Consider the following 15,280-nt stretch of genomic DNA (forward strand, 5'->3'; position numbering starts at 1 on the left):
CATCCATGAGAACAGAACTGCTTTGGGGGGAAAAAAAAAAAAAATCGCTATTTACAAACATGCACTTCAAATAATAAACGCACTTGCCCTGAGAACACCACTAGGTGCTGATCTTTATCTCCATAAATAGAAACTTGCATTCAACTACACCCTCGGAGTGAAATTAAAATCCAGAACCACACATGGCAATCATTTTCCAACAAAATTCAGTTCCCAGCTTCACAGAGACACTCAAGAAAAGCGCCTGTCCACAAGCAGGCCATAAAGGAAACGTTTTCCCTGAAAAACATGACACTCTGAGAGGAACAAAACGCAACCCCTGCAGAAGAAGGAAAATTAAATCTAGAACCCAAATGGCGTCCAACAAGAACGTTCGAGCTTGAAAATGAATATTGCGCGTGCGCAGCCGCCGCCCCGCCAGCTGCACCACTGCAGCTAGAGCCCGACCCCGCCAGGTCACGTGCTCCCATGCAGCGCCGCCCGCAGCGCCGCAACCGCGCAGGCGCAAACACAGCTCCCGCAGACGCCATAATGCGGTCTTGACTCTTCAGAAATACAATAGTAATTTCAAAAAAATAACGTTCTAACAGCCCCTGGGGTTTCCAAATACCTTCTGGGGCGGGAGAGGTGGGAGGAGGAACCACGTTCCCGCCTACGGAGCCGCTCCCCGCAGCCGTCCCCAACACTGCCGCCTCAGTCTCACGCGCTGGAGTCGCCGCGCCGCCCGCTGCCGCCGCCGCCTCCGCAGATTCAAAAACAAACCCGCTTCTCCCTTGCACGCGCCGGGGCCGTTATGCAAATTATTGTGGGCGGGGCTCCGCGGTCGTAACTTTGACCACGCCCGCTGTGCCTGCAGCCAATAGACTCACGCGCTGGTCGTTCCCCATGCAAATCTCCTGGTTTTTTATTTGAATGAGGCCTATTAGCCACGCCCCCTGCCGTGGAGCGGAAAAGACCGGCCGCGGTGGTGGCGCTGTGCGCGCGGTTGCAGCGTGAGGCAGTGAGTGGCGCTTCCTCACCAGTGAGTAACACTTGGTGAGCGCCCTCTGTGAGGCAGGAAAACGGAAGGAAGTGGGTAGGTGAGAGTTAAAGTGCTGACAGAAATTTTTTACAAGAGACTGTTGGCTTTGTTCGGCATTTATGTTTAAAATTTTGCGGAGTATGCCTGAAACCCTGTTTGTTGGTCACGAAAACACATCATGGTTTCCTCAGGCTGTGCCCAGGCAAGCACTTGCAGTCAGCCCCTTGCAGTGGAAGTTGCACCCCCCGTTTATGCAAGTGGGTGCTGGGACCCAACCTTTAGGGGAGGCCACGTGCCTGGGGCTGAGAACGGGGGGGCGTCCAGCAAGAGGCGCACAGGCGGGTGTTCCCCGGGTGGGCTCCAGCCTCAGTCTTGTCGTCTCTAAAATGGTCGCAGTGGCCGTTGTGCCTTCTGGTTGGGAGAAATACGTAAGGAAGGAATGGGAATGGATTTTGCAAAGCTGGAGGCGCCTGGCACATGGGTTGTATGGTTTAGTTACTGCTTTTCGAGTGTCATTCCTTAAATGAGACTAGTCAGTTGGGATTTGTTAAGCCACAACTGTGTTCGAGGCTGTTAGGTGTCTGTCCTCGAGAAAGCTCTTGTGTAGGAGACGGAAAAGTACACAGGTAATTTTTGTAGGTGATGAGAAATTAGCACATGGTGATTAATACTTTTTCCTTTTTTGGAAAAAAGATTTATTTATTTATGCATACAAGAGCTGGGGTACAGGCCAGAGATGTGGGGGGTGAGAGGATTCACCAGAGACAGAGTGGGGAACAGAACAGACAGACTGACTGAAATCTGAGGGGAGCAGCAGGAGAGTCAGGAGAGGTCTGCTTTGCCGTGTGGGTAGCCCCCTGGCTGGCCGGGGCTCAAACGCATGTTGCAGAGGCTACAGATTGCTTCATAGTGTGGTGCTTAACCCCCTTGTGCCACCAGGGAGGCTGATTAATACTTTTTCAAAAAGTATCTTGGGGGCCTTCCTCACCGGTGGCGCAGCGGTTGAGCGCTGGGTTGCGAAGCTGCCCGCAGCCTGTGCAGCGCCAGTTCTATCCCCGGCTCGCAGAGCGAGGGCACCACATGGCGCGCAGATCTCCCCTGCTGCCTTCTGCTTCCCTCAGCATTGTATCCTCAGTCTGCCAGTTCTGTTCCCTGCTCTGTCTCTGGTGAATTCTCTCACCCTCCCGCACTTCTGACTGTACCCGGGGCTTGTATAAATAAATAAATAAATCTTTTAAAAAAAAAATAGCATCTTGGGATTTTTTTGCTTGTTGAAACATCAGGAGGCTTTCAGAGGAACAACTGAAACAGACTTGGAGAGTCAGTCATGCCCTCCTACAAAAGCTAATCTCTAACAGGAGACAATTTACATGAGACAATAACAATTTAATAAATTTCATGCCTGAGCACTGGACTTTATTGTGAAAGCAAATAAGGAATGCCTTAAAAGGCTTTCATTAAGGAAATAAGACAAGTAAATTTGCAGTTGCTTAGTTGATCAACTTTATAAAGTACTCAGCACAGAACATAGTATATAGGTTCTCAATAAGTTACAGAGCAGCTCATTATTACAAATTATAAGGTGTTATAATTTACTTAGTGCACAGGTACTCAATTATAAAATAGATGATTGGTAAATTATAAATATTAATATTGGCATTTTAAGTCCCACTCTATTGGAATAAAAGAAATGGGATTGGAATAGTACAAACCATTAGGGTTCTCTTTATATGCCTTCTCGAAGCAAGTAAAAATAATTTTAATAATACTCTACTTTCACTTATCTGGCTAATGGCAAAGGGAGAGGTAATGCAGCATTAACTCACCAATAGTATATTTCTTTATATTCTAGGTTTGCCTTTCTAAGACTCCAACTAGACAATGTTAATGTACTTTTTTTTCTCTTGCGAGTTTAGGATAAACTAGTTTCGCAGGCCACAAGGAAATAAAAAGACAATGTACAGCCTTATGGGTAACAAGCAGGTAGCTAACAAGGGCCAAGATGAGTCTAGGGCCCTTGTGTGTACTTTTGGGGGAGGGAGCCATGTTAGGGATACTATACAACTTGGTGAAACAAGGCGGAAAATGGTGTTAACAAACAGGTCTGTTACAATGTGGGGAATGGGACCCATGCTTCTGTGGAGCTACTTCCTACTCTGGTCAAAGATCGAAGAAGGGCTCGCATCCCTGGGGGAGGGAGCCTTACCCCCTGAGGGTACATGCTTATTGGAGGTCCTGGTCCAGGAGGTATTCCTGCTGGGGCACCTATGGGAGGTCTCATACCAGGAGGTGGCCCATCATCCCTGGAAGTGTTAGGGAGAAAGGATGTCCTGAGCGAATTCCATACAGGCTTTGTGGATGCCACCCCGACTCCATCAAGACACTGGGAACTACAAATCCCATGATCCCCTAAGAGAAGTTGGGAGGACCTAAGGGTGGAGTTAAGCAGCCATTTTCTCTGTTTGTAATAAAAACCAGCCATGTTAGTGGGCTCTGAGGCACTTGGCTTCTGCTCTTGGCCAGGTAGGTTTGGTCTCTGCTGGTCAACTTCCATAGTATGTAGGTGACATAAATGGATGAAATAGTTCCTATTAAAACATATTTAACTGGCACTCTGTAAAAAAGATAGAACTAGTACTACAATTATACTGGGCTATAGGGGCCTTTGTCTTGATCCCCACATATTAGAGTACCCCTACATAATAAAAACATATACACACATTTTAAAAACAAATGTTTGTCACTCAGAACTTGACACCCACTAATAAAAACTGTGGCATATATTCTTATTATATTATTCAAGGTGACCTTGGAGGAATGCCTCCATATTTCTTGCTCTAGCACCTCAAAACAAAAGGCAACTATTGCAATGCTTTGAAATTCACTGGGTTGAGAAACACACAAATTAAGAACTGAGCAGCAAAATCTAAAGTTAACCCTCTGATCCTTCTACTCTTAGTACAGATTTAGTAGATTTTTTTCTTAACAAAGTTAGCAGTGTTAAACTTCCATTTTCTGGTATGTGTGTGTGCGTGCGTGCGTGCGCACACAGAAGAACTGGGGTGTAGGCCAGAGATACAGGGGGAAGGGGATAGGGTATGAGGGGATTTACTAGAGACAGTGTGAGGAGCAGAACTGAAATACACTGCTAAGGGGAACAGTGGGCGAGACAGGAGAGGTCTGCTGTGCCATATGTGAGTTAGCTCCCTGGCCGGGCATTGAACTCAGGCTGTAGTGGTGATAGCACTAAGACTTAACCCCTAGGCCACTAGGGAGGCCCTTTTCTGGCCTTTTTTTTTTTCTTTCGTTTTCTAATATGCGGTTCTGTAGTTACTCATTATTACTGTATTCCCAATATTTGTACAAAACTCCTGGAATTTTTTTTAATATTAAATAATCCATATTACTCTTCTATATCTTATGTTACCTGTTCTTTCAGTCTCTTATCTCATATTTCAGTTTGCATATATTTTATTGAAAGGTCTTCTATTTACTGTTTCTTCTGTCTACTAAGTGTATCTTCTTCTACTCATCCATTAAATATTTAGTTTTAGACACTTTTCAGTTTGAGAATGTCTCCTGAATTTTTTTCTAAGTACATTTTAATTTTCTACTGCAATTCCTCATCTTTTCATCCATTTTGTTTATCTTTTCTTCTACTTGCTTTATCAAGTTCCTTTCTCATAACTTTCATATCTGAATAATATTGTGGGTTAGCTTCTAATTATTGTTTTCCCTCTTTATTACTGGCCATATTTTCATGCCTCATAATTTTTTACTGCATGCTGGATATTGAGTATAAAAGAACCATAGACACAGTTATGAACTGAATTGTGACAACCCTGAATTCATATATTGAAGCCCTAACCACCAATGTGACTATATTTTTAGGTAGGGATTTTAAGGTGATAATTCAGGTTAAATGAAATCATAAGGGCAGGACTCTAATCCAATGAGACTGGTGTCTTCATAAGAAGATCAGTGGATACAAAAGATGTATGTGTACAGAGAAACGATCATGTGAGAATTCAGTGAGAAGATGGTCATCTATAAACCTAGGGAAGAGGTCTCAGGAGAGACCTGACACCTTGATCGTGGACTTCCAACCTCCAAAACCACTTCTGGATCTACAAGAATTCTCCTGTAGGGTGAATTGTACAGTTTGTAGTCATCAGTGCCTGAAAAGAAATGATCTGCAAAAGAGCAGCTTCACATGATGCAAGAATTGAAGTAATCCTGATTGTCAAATTGGAACACAGACAGGTGGGAGTAGATGTTATAGAGCATAACAGGCAGGTGATGCTTCAGGATGCAAGAATTTAAGTAATCCTGATTGTCAAATTGGAACACAGACAGGTGGGAGTAGATGTTATATAGCATAACAGGCAGGTGATGCTTCAGGAACAGGAGCTGGCTCCTCTTGCCATTGAATTACACATTTATGCCACTTTGGAGGGAAGATTGCCGCAGTAGTACAGGAGATAACTGAGAATTTTTTTTAATATTCTAGAGCCCACTCCTTCGAATTGACTGTGGCCAATAAGCTGAACACCACAAGGTTAAACATGACACTGAAAAACATGGGTCGTTTGCCAGGCAGAAAGGCTCTCCATTGGGAGACTTCTATTTGTCTCAGATAAGGACCTAGCCATCATCTGAAGAGCTGGCAAAATTTTGTTGTGCACTGGGCTCACTAACAATTCTTATACCTCTCATCATGAGCAGACACCAACCAAGGTCTCAATATAATGGAAGATTGCTTGCTCATAATTTCCCCCAGAAAATACTTCAGTATTCTCACTATCAAAAGCCATGTAAATAATGTAAAATGATGCTCTCCCTCAGCTGTATAGGCTTGATTTTGTAGCAAATAAGTTGTTCCTTGAGTCACTGCAGAAACAAATGGTCATCTCCTCCTAAGACTATCCACTGGTCTCCACTGTTGAAAAATTCAAAGGCATTGACACATGCCTTTGTGGTCAAAGGTTTAACCACATTAAAGTGGTTAAACATAATGTCCTTGGAGAGGTTTCTACAGCCACACAGATGGCTGTTCTGTAAGTCTTCAGTGAGTAAGAACCCATGCAAGCCTATATAAAATACTCACTACTGACCTCATTCTGCTCCCCAGACCAGCTCTCCAAAGCATTCTGGAACTCCAGTGCATTCTGGAACTGCAACTCACAGCTTCTTTGCTCCCTAAGCCTCACCTGTGGCCGCCATTTTCCCTGCACTGCAATGTGAATGTTTCTTTATAAATAGGCAGAACAAGGTATGCAAACACTTGGTAGCATTAATGACTTTTTTAAAAAAGATTTATTTATTCATGCATACTAGAACCAGGGTACAGGCCAGATGTGCAGGAGGATGAGAGGATTTACCAGAGACAGAGTGGGAAACAGAACAGGCAGACTGAATGAAATACACTGCATAGGGGAGCAGTGGGCGAGACAGGAGAGGTCTGCCACACCATGTGGGAATCTCCCTGGCCAGGTGGGATGGAACCTATGCTGCAGGGGCTGCGGACATCTTCACAGCACTGTGCTCAACCACCTGCACCACCAGGGAGGCCTCATTAATGACTTTTTTATTAATTAATTAATTTTTTAAAAAGATTTATTCACTTATACAAGAACTGGGGTACAGGCCAGAAGTGTGGAGGATGAGAGAATTCACCAGATTCACAGGAAAAGGAGCTAACAGGCAGACGGACTGAAGCACTACTGGGGGGAACAGCAGGCGAGACAGGAGAGGACTGATGTGCCATGTGGGTATCTCCCTGGCTGACCAAGAATCAAACCCACGCTTCAGAGGCTGCAGACAGCTTCAGAGCACTGTGTCCAACCCGATGTGCCACCAGGGAGGCCCTATTTTTTTTTTTATTTTTTACATCATTGTTCTATTTTTTTTTTTTTTTTTTTGTGGGACCCTCGCCAGTGGCCAGGGATTGAACTGGTGCTGCAGAGGCTGCGGGCAGCCTCGCAACCCAGTGCTCAACCGCTGCACCACCAGGCGAGGCCCCATCATTATTCATTTTTAAACAATATTTGCTTCCTCCCACCTCCTCAGGTGTAGTCCCCATGGAGTTTCCTTCACCAATGCACCCGTGCATCATCACTTCAGTCCCCTGTTCTCCTCCCTCCCTCCCTCTAATCCTCTACCTCCTCCTCCCCTACAGTATGTCTCTGATTTATAATTACCTGTTTTTGCTTTGCTGTGTTTTGTACTGTTATTATTTTTTACACTGATGTCTTATTTGGTTCCCCTATATTCCTGCTATAAGTGAAACCATGTGATATTTTTTCCTTCTGGCTTTTTTCACTGAGCATAATCCCTTCTAGCTCCATCCACGTTGCTGCAAATGGCATGAGTTTATCTTTTTTGATTGCTGAATAATATTTCATTGTGTATGTATACCACATCTTCTTGATCCAGTTATCTATTTTTGGGCATTTGGATTGTTTCCAGGTTTTACCTATTGTAAATAGTGCTGCAATAAACATAGGGGTAGAGGTGTTCTATTTAATCAATGTTTTTGTGTCCTTTGGGTAAACCCCTAGGAGTAGAATTGCTGGGTCATACGGTAGCTCCAATTTTAGTAGACTGAGGAACCTCCATACAGCTTTCCATAATGGTTGGACCAGTTTGCACTCCCACCAGCAATATAGGAGAGTTCCTTAAAAACCATATCAATAGAGGGCCTCCCCGGTGGCGCAGCGGTTGAGCGCTGGGTTGCGAAGCTGCCGGCGACCTCTGTGGCGCAGCGGTTCGATCCCCAGCTGCTCCCCGGCCACCGGAGGAGGGTCCCACATGGCGTGCAGACCTCTCCTGCCGCCCGCTGCTCCCCTCAGCGGTGTACTTCGGTCCTTCTGCCTGCTCTGCTCCCCGCTCTGGCTCTGGTGAATTCTCTCGCCCTCCCACGCTTCTGACTGTACCCAGTGCATGTATAATAAAAAAAAATGTGTTAAAAAAAATAAAAAAAAAAAACATATCAATAGATACTGAGAAAGCATTTGACGAAGTCCAACATCCATTTGTGATGAAGGCCCTTGAAATTCTTGGAATATAAGGAACATACCTTAACATGATAAAAGCCATACATGACAAACCCACTGCCAATATTGTTCTCAATGGTGAAAAGCTGAAGGCCTTTCCTTTAAGATCAGGAACAAGACAAGGATGTCCTCTCTTACCACTGCTCTTCAATATAACACTGGAGGTCTTAGCCAGGGCAATAAGACAAGAGAGAGACATACAAGGAATCTAAATAGGGAAAGAAGAAGTAAAACTATCACTATTTGCAGATGATATGATAATATACATAGAGAACCCCCAAAAACGCCACAGAAAAACTACTCAAAAATCAACCAGTTTAGTAAAGTAGCAGGATACAAAATCCACACACAAAAGTCAGTAGCCTTCCTATACACAAGCAATCAATCTGAAGAAGAAATCAAGAGAACCATCCCTTTTATGATTGAAACAAAAAAAACCATTAATGACTTTTTAATGTCCCTTCCTCACCCTATTTCAGATAACTTTGTCAAGGGAAATTAATCCCAGGTATCCAAGGATAGTTCAATAGTCACAAATCCATCAAATGATGTATATTAAATAAATTAAAGATTAAAAAAAATAAGGAAATAATAAAAACAGAAAGAAAAGTATTAGAAAAAATTCAACTCTGGGGCCTCTCTGGTGGCGCAAGGGGTTAAGCACCGCACTATGAAGCAATCCAAAGCCTCTGCAGCACGAGTTCGATCCCCAGCCCACCAGGGAACAACCCACATGGCGAAGCAGACCTCTCCTGACTCACCCACTGCTCCCCTCAGCAGTGTATTTCGGTTAGTCTGCCTTTTCTGTTCCCCACTCTGTCTCTGGTGAATCCTCTCACCCCCTGCATCTCTGGCCTGTGCCCCAGCTCTTGTATGCATACATAAATAAATCTATCTTAAAAAAAAAAATTCAACATCAGAGACAAAAAAAAAAAAGTTGATTGTATTTTAAAATATTAATGCCCATAAACAACAAGTCCATAGCTAACATATTCGGTGGTTTTAAAAAGCAAAAGCTTTTACTCTAAGATCAGAACCAAGACAAGGATACCATGGATGTTGACATAATATTGGAAATCCTAGCCAGAGCAATTAGGCAAGGAAAAAAAAAAGTTAAAGGCATCCAAATTGGAAAGGAGGATGTAAAAGGAGGTGCTATTTGCAGATGACAAAGACCTAATGACTCCACCACAAAACTGTTAGAGTAAATGAATTCAGTTAAGCTACAGAATACAAAATCAGCACATAAAAATCTGTTGCATTTATATACAATAATATTATTTATATACAATAATAATACAAGTTAAGAAAATAATCCCATTTATACTATATCAAAGATTAAAAAGATACCTAGAAATAATAAAATTAAACCAAAGAAATGAATGACCTGTACTCTGAAAACTTGAAGACATTAGACATTAATGAAAGAAGTTCAAAAAGACACAAAAAGTGGAAACATCCCATGTTCATAGGAGGATTAGTATAAAAATACCCATACTACTCAAAACAATCTACCAATTCAATGAAATTCTTATTGAAATTCTAATGACATTTTTCACAGTAATAGAACAAACACTAATAAAATTTGTATGGAACCAAAAATGAACCTGAAAAGTCAAAGTAATCTTTTTTTAAGATTTATTTATTCATGTATACAAGAACCAGGGTATAGGCCAGATATGCAGGAGGGTGAGAGGATTCTCCAGAGACAGGGCAGGGAATAAAACAGGCAGACTGACCAAAATACAATGCTGAGGGGAGCAACAGGTGAGACAGGAGAGGTCTGCTGCACCATGTGGGTATCTCCGCAACTGGCCAGGATCAAACCCACACTGCAGAGGCTGTGGACAGCTTCATAGCACTGTGCTCAATCACCTGTGCCAACAGGGAGACCCTGAATAGTCAAAGTAATCTTAAAGAGGAAGAACAGAGCAGGAGGTATAATGCTCCCTGCCCTCAAATTATATTGCAAAGCTATAGTATTCAAAACAGTAGGGTACTGACACAAAAAAAGAGGCATAGAGTAATGGAAAAGAATAGACAGTCCAGAAATAAACCCACAAGTGGATGGTTAATATTTAAAAATCTTATGTCTAAGGGCCTCCCTGGTGGCACAGGGGGTTAAGATGTAGCATTATGATGCTATCCACAGCCACTGCAGCACAAGTTTGATCCCTGGCCAAGGAGGGACCCACATGGTAGAGCAGACCTCTCCTGTCTCGCCCACTATTCCACTCAACAGTGTATTTCAGTCAATCTGCCTGTTCTGTTCCCCACTATCTCTGGTGAATCCTCTCTCTCTCTCTCTCTCTCTCTCACACACACACACACACACACACACACACACCCGCACCTCTGGCCTGTACCCCAGCTCTTGTATGTGTAAATAAATAAATATTTTTTAAATAAGTAGATAAATAAAAATCTTGTGTCTATAAGGGGTTAATATTTAAAATATGTTAATATTTAAAATATGCTTTTAAATTAATAACTAAGTAACAATAACAATTTTAACAATAACTAAGTAAAAAAAACAAATTTTAATAAATATTTATTAATAATATTTTGTTTTTAATAAATATTTCAGCAACAAACAAATCAACAACAAAAACCAATAATGGGCAGAAGATCTGAGCACAGTTTTTCCCCAAAGAAGACATACAGCTAGTCAACATGTACATAGAAAGATGCTCATCATTACTAATCATCATGGAAATTCAAAGCAAAACATATGTGGTATCACTTCATACCTACTAGAGTGGCTATTATCCAAAAAAAAAATAACAAGTGTTGGCAAGGATACAAAGAAAAAGAAATGCTTAGGCATTGTTCAGAATGTAAATTGGTACAACCATTATGGAAAACACTGTGGCATTTACTTTAAAAATGAAAAATAGTACTGCCACATGATCCAGCAATTCCACATCTGGATATTTATCCAAAGAAAGTTAAAATACTAGTTGGAAAAGATATGTGCTTTCCATGGTCATTGCAACGTTATTTATGCAGTATGTGGTTCCCACATTTCTTTGGCCTAGTGATGTAACCATTATATCCTTGCGGCTTCTTGCATCTTATGTTTACTGAATATCTTAATAACATCCTTTTTCCTTGTTTGATTTAATCTCACTTTGCTTTGTTCATGATTGCCCCTAAGGATATGAAATCCACTGCTAATAGTGCATTTACATAATGATAAAATTGTTGATGCATTTCTCAGACTGTATCCCCATCATTAAGTAATGTATGACTGTAGTAGTCAAGATATGGAAATAGCACAGGCAAAGTAACCATTAATGGATGAATGGATAAAGAAAAAGTGATATACATCTGTATAATGGAATGTTATTCATCCGTAAACAAGAATGAAATTTTGCCATTTGTGGCAGTATGAGGGCATTGCAACCTTGAGGGCATTATGGTAAGTGAAATAAGTCAAGCAGAGAATGGTAAATACTGTATGATCTCACTTATATGTGGAACCTAAAAAAAAGAAACCAAAAAAACCCTAACCTCATAGGTACAGAGAACACATTAGTAGTATGGGGTAGGGGATAGATGAAATGGGTGTAGGTAGTCAAAGGATACAAACTAACAACTATAAAATAAGTCGGGATCTAATATTCAAAATGGTAACTAAATCTATAACTGTGTGTTGATGGATATTAACTTACTGTAGTGATCACTGTGTAATATATACAAATATCAAACCGTTTTGTTATATACCTGAAACTAATGTAGTATTATCTCAATTACACCTTAATTTAAACATGTATATATTGTATATGTGTGTGTGTGTGTGTGTGTGTGTGTGTATATATAGCTCCTGTGCATCAAAGGACACTATTAACAAAGTGACCACTTAATGAGAAAAAAATCTTTTTTTAAAAAGATAGATTGGATGTCATAATCGTTACTTTTATTTTTTTTAAGATTTATTTATTTATGCATACAAGAGCTGGGATACAAGCCAGAGATGCTGGTGGTGAGAGGATTCACTAGAGACAGAGTAGGGAACAGAACAGGCAGACTGACTGAAATACACTGCTGAGGGGAGCAGCGGGTGAGACAGAAGAGGTCTGCCTTGCCATGTGGGTTTCTCCCTGGCCGGGGATTGAACTCGTGCTGCAGAGGCAGCGGATTGCTTCATAGTGTGGTGCTTAACCTCTTGCACCACCAGGGAGGCCCGAGAAAAAAATCTTTATAAATCTGAATTAATATATAGAAAATATATAAAAAATTCCTACAGCTCAACAACAAAATCCAAAATTTGGCAAAGAAATAATTAAGTCTTCGAAATGATATACAAATGACCAGTAAGACAAAAGCTTGCTCAACATCATTAGTCTTTAGGAAAATGCAAATCACAGCCACAGTGACATACCACTCACACCTATTAGAACTATTTCCAAAACAAACAAAATTAGTGTTGTCAAGAACCTGAAGAACTTAGAATTCTCATGCATTATAAGTGGGAATATAAAATGCTACAGTATCTTTAGAGGACATATGAGGATGTGAGAGGACAACCCTTGGTAAAAAAAAAAAGAGCAAACAAATGAAAAACAGCAATTGCTGTATCTAAGAAAAAATAATTTAAAGAAGGGAAATATGATCATAGGGCACTACTTAGTTCAATAGCAAAAATATTTACCTGAGCTTGATAATGTAAATACAGGATGTTGAATTCATAATTCTTTCATTATATTGATCAAATAAAGGGAGGAAAGGGGTATAGATGAGAATGAATACTAATCTATCATACCAGTAAATTAATAATTAAATAGGTGAATATAGAGTAGTGATATATAAATTTCACTTTGAAATATCTAGTCAAATAGAAAAAACAACTTTAAAATGTAAGTGGTCACTTGAAAAAAGGGTTACAATAAGGCTATTAGAATACTATTTTTATTGTGAAACTTAGCACTTTGTTTTTTTAAACTATGCTTGTATTAAATACAATTAATAAGTTAAAACAAGTTTTAATAATTTCAGCAAATATAAAGGATAAATATAATGGGATGAAAGAATGAAACTATTAGATATTCAAGAATGGCAGCACTGTACTAGATTATGTATCAGCAAACACTCTTGTTTGAAGGAATTTCTTTTTTTTTTTTAAGATTTTATTATTGTTTATACAAGAACTGGGGTACAGGCCAGAGGCGCGGGAGGGTAAGAGGATTCAACAGAGACAGAGCAGGGGGAACAGAACAATCAGACTGATTGAAATACACTGCTAAGGGGAGCAGCAGACGAGACAAGAGAGGTCTGCTGCACTATCTGAGTATCTCCCTAGCCTGCCGAGAATCGAACCAGCACTGCAGAGGCTGCATACAGCTTCACAGCGCTGTGCTCAACCCCCTGCACCACAAGGGAAGCCCTGAAGGAATTTCTTAAAGCTGTTTTTTCCTTTCTTGTTTTTTTTTTCCTTTTACACCTGTTAAACAGAGTTCTTGCTTAACTGCTATATATTGAATTGAAGACTATAGAACAAGACCGAATAGCTAGATAAGGTCTAAAATGTCTGCAATAAAATTGTCCATAGCACCAAAAGGGCCTCAATAAAAGAGCTAGGTCAAAATATTATCAAAGCATCCTGTCCTTAATTTTTATATCCTAACTCTCATCAAATCTGTATTGATAAAATCACTTTTGGAAAACTGAAATAATTCTAAAAATCCATCTCCCTTATTTCCCTTTGTAGAATTATAGTATTTTCAGTCATAACACAAATTAAAAATTTCTATACAGTTTTTGTTTTTTGTTTTTACTATTTTTTTATAGGTGAGGGTTTTTTTAATTTTTTAAAAAAAATTTTTACATCATTGTTCATTTTTTAAACAATATTTGCTTCCCCCACCCCCTCAGGTGTAGTCCCCATAGAATTTCCTTCACCAGTGCACCTGTACACCATCACCTCAGTCCCCTGTGCTCCTCCTTCCCTACCTCTGATCCCTCTCCCTCCTCCTCTCCTGCAGTATGTCTCTGATTTGTAATTGTCTGTTTTTGCTTTGTTGTGTTTTGTACTATTATTATTTTTTACACTGATGTCTTATTTGGTTCCCCTATATTCCTGCTATAATTGAAACCATCCGATAAGTTTCTTTTTCCTCCTGGCTTATTTCAGTGAGCATAATTCTTTCTAGCTCCATCCATGTTGCTGTGAATGGTATGAGTTTATCTTTTTAGATTGCAGAATAATATTCCATTGTGTATATATGCCATATCTTCTTGATCTAGTCATCTATTTTTGGGCATTTGGATTGTTTCCAGGTTTAACCTAATGTAAATAGTGCTGCAATAGACATAGGTGTGCATGTGTTCTTTTGAATCACTGTTTTTGGGTAGATCCCTAGGAGTGGAATTGCTGGATCATATGGTAGCTCCAATTTTAGTAGAGGAACCTACTCTACTACTGAGTAGGTAGTAGAGGAACTGAGGAACCTCCATTCAGCTTTCCATAGTGGTTGGACCAGTTCGCACTCCCACCAGCAATGTAGGAGAGTTCTTTTTTCACCACATCCTCGCCAACATTTGTTGTTGCTTGTTTTTTTTACATGTGCCATTCTTACTGGTGTAAGGTGGTATCTTGGCATCTCATTGTGGATTTGATTTGCATTTCCCTGATGATGAGGGATGTTGAACATTTTTTCTTATGCCTATTGGCCATTAGCATTTCCTCTTTGGAGACATGTCTTTTAAGTTCTTCCCATTTCTCAATTAGATTGTTTACTTTGTTTTTGTTGAGTTGTGTGAGTTCTTTGTATATATTTGTGATCAGTCCCTTATCAGTTGTATGGAGTGCAGAGATTTTTTTTCCCAATCAACTATACTGTTTTTGTATGGAACTGTAGTAAAGAAAACTGTTCATGGTTTAGAAGTACAAAGATAACTGGGGTTCCAGTTGTTCCAGGCCCAAGCTAACTGCACCGATAGCAAGCATATCTATAATATACACCTGTAACATATATGTGACATATCAATGAACCTTAGTACATCATTGTATCTCGGAATTTCTTATCTATAAATCAAATTAATACTTTTTCTAAGAAAAGGAAAACCTGTAGTTAAAATTTATAGAATAAGAAAGGATCAACTAGAGGGGAAAAAAAGGGTTTTCAGCATGTTAAAGGGGATTATATTTAATGAGGAAGTAGTTTTAGAAAGGGGAAGGATGAAAACTAATACACTAGTTTAA

General features: G+C 40.3%; 1 protein-coding gene and 1 long non-coding RNA gene across 4 annotated transcripts in view; one reads left to right on the forward strand and one right to left on the reverse strand.

Moving 5' to 3' along the window:
• The window catches only part of ATF7IP (activating transcription factor 7 interacting protein), a 117,003-nt gene extending 116,313 nt beyond the window's left edge, over nucleotides 1-690 (reverse strand). The window contains 1 exon segment of the mRNA XM_054696431.1: nucleotides 611-690. The gene's annotated coding sequence lies outside the window, so the exon portion shown is untranslated.
• A 264-nt stretch (nucleotides 691-954) lies between these two features.
• The window catches only part of LOC119247686 (uncharacterized), a 99,164-nt gene continuing 84,838 nt past the window's right edge, over nucleotides 955-15,280 (forward strand). For all 3 annotated transcript variants that reach the window (XR_008552263.1, XR_005125804.2, XR_008552264.1), the window contains exon 1: nucleotides 955-1,075. This is a non-coding gene — a long non-coding RNA (uncharacterized LOC119247686). The remainder of the gene's footprint in view (nucleotides 1,076-15,280) is intronic.

Source organism: Talpa occidentalis, unplaced genomic scaffold (assembly GCF_014898055.3).
Source record: "Talpa occidentalis isolate TD23 unplaced genomic scaffold, MPIMG_talOcc4v2.1 talOcc4.16, whole genome shotgun sequence".
NCBI lineage: Eukaryota > Metazoa > Chordata > Mammalia > Eulipotyphla > Talpidae > Talpa > Talpa occidentalis.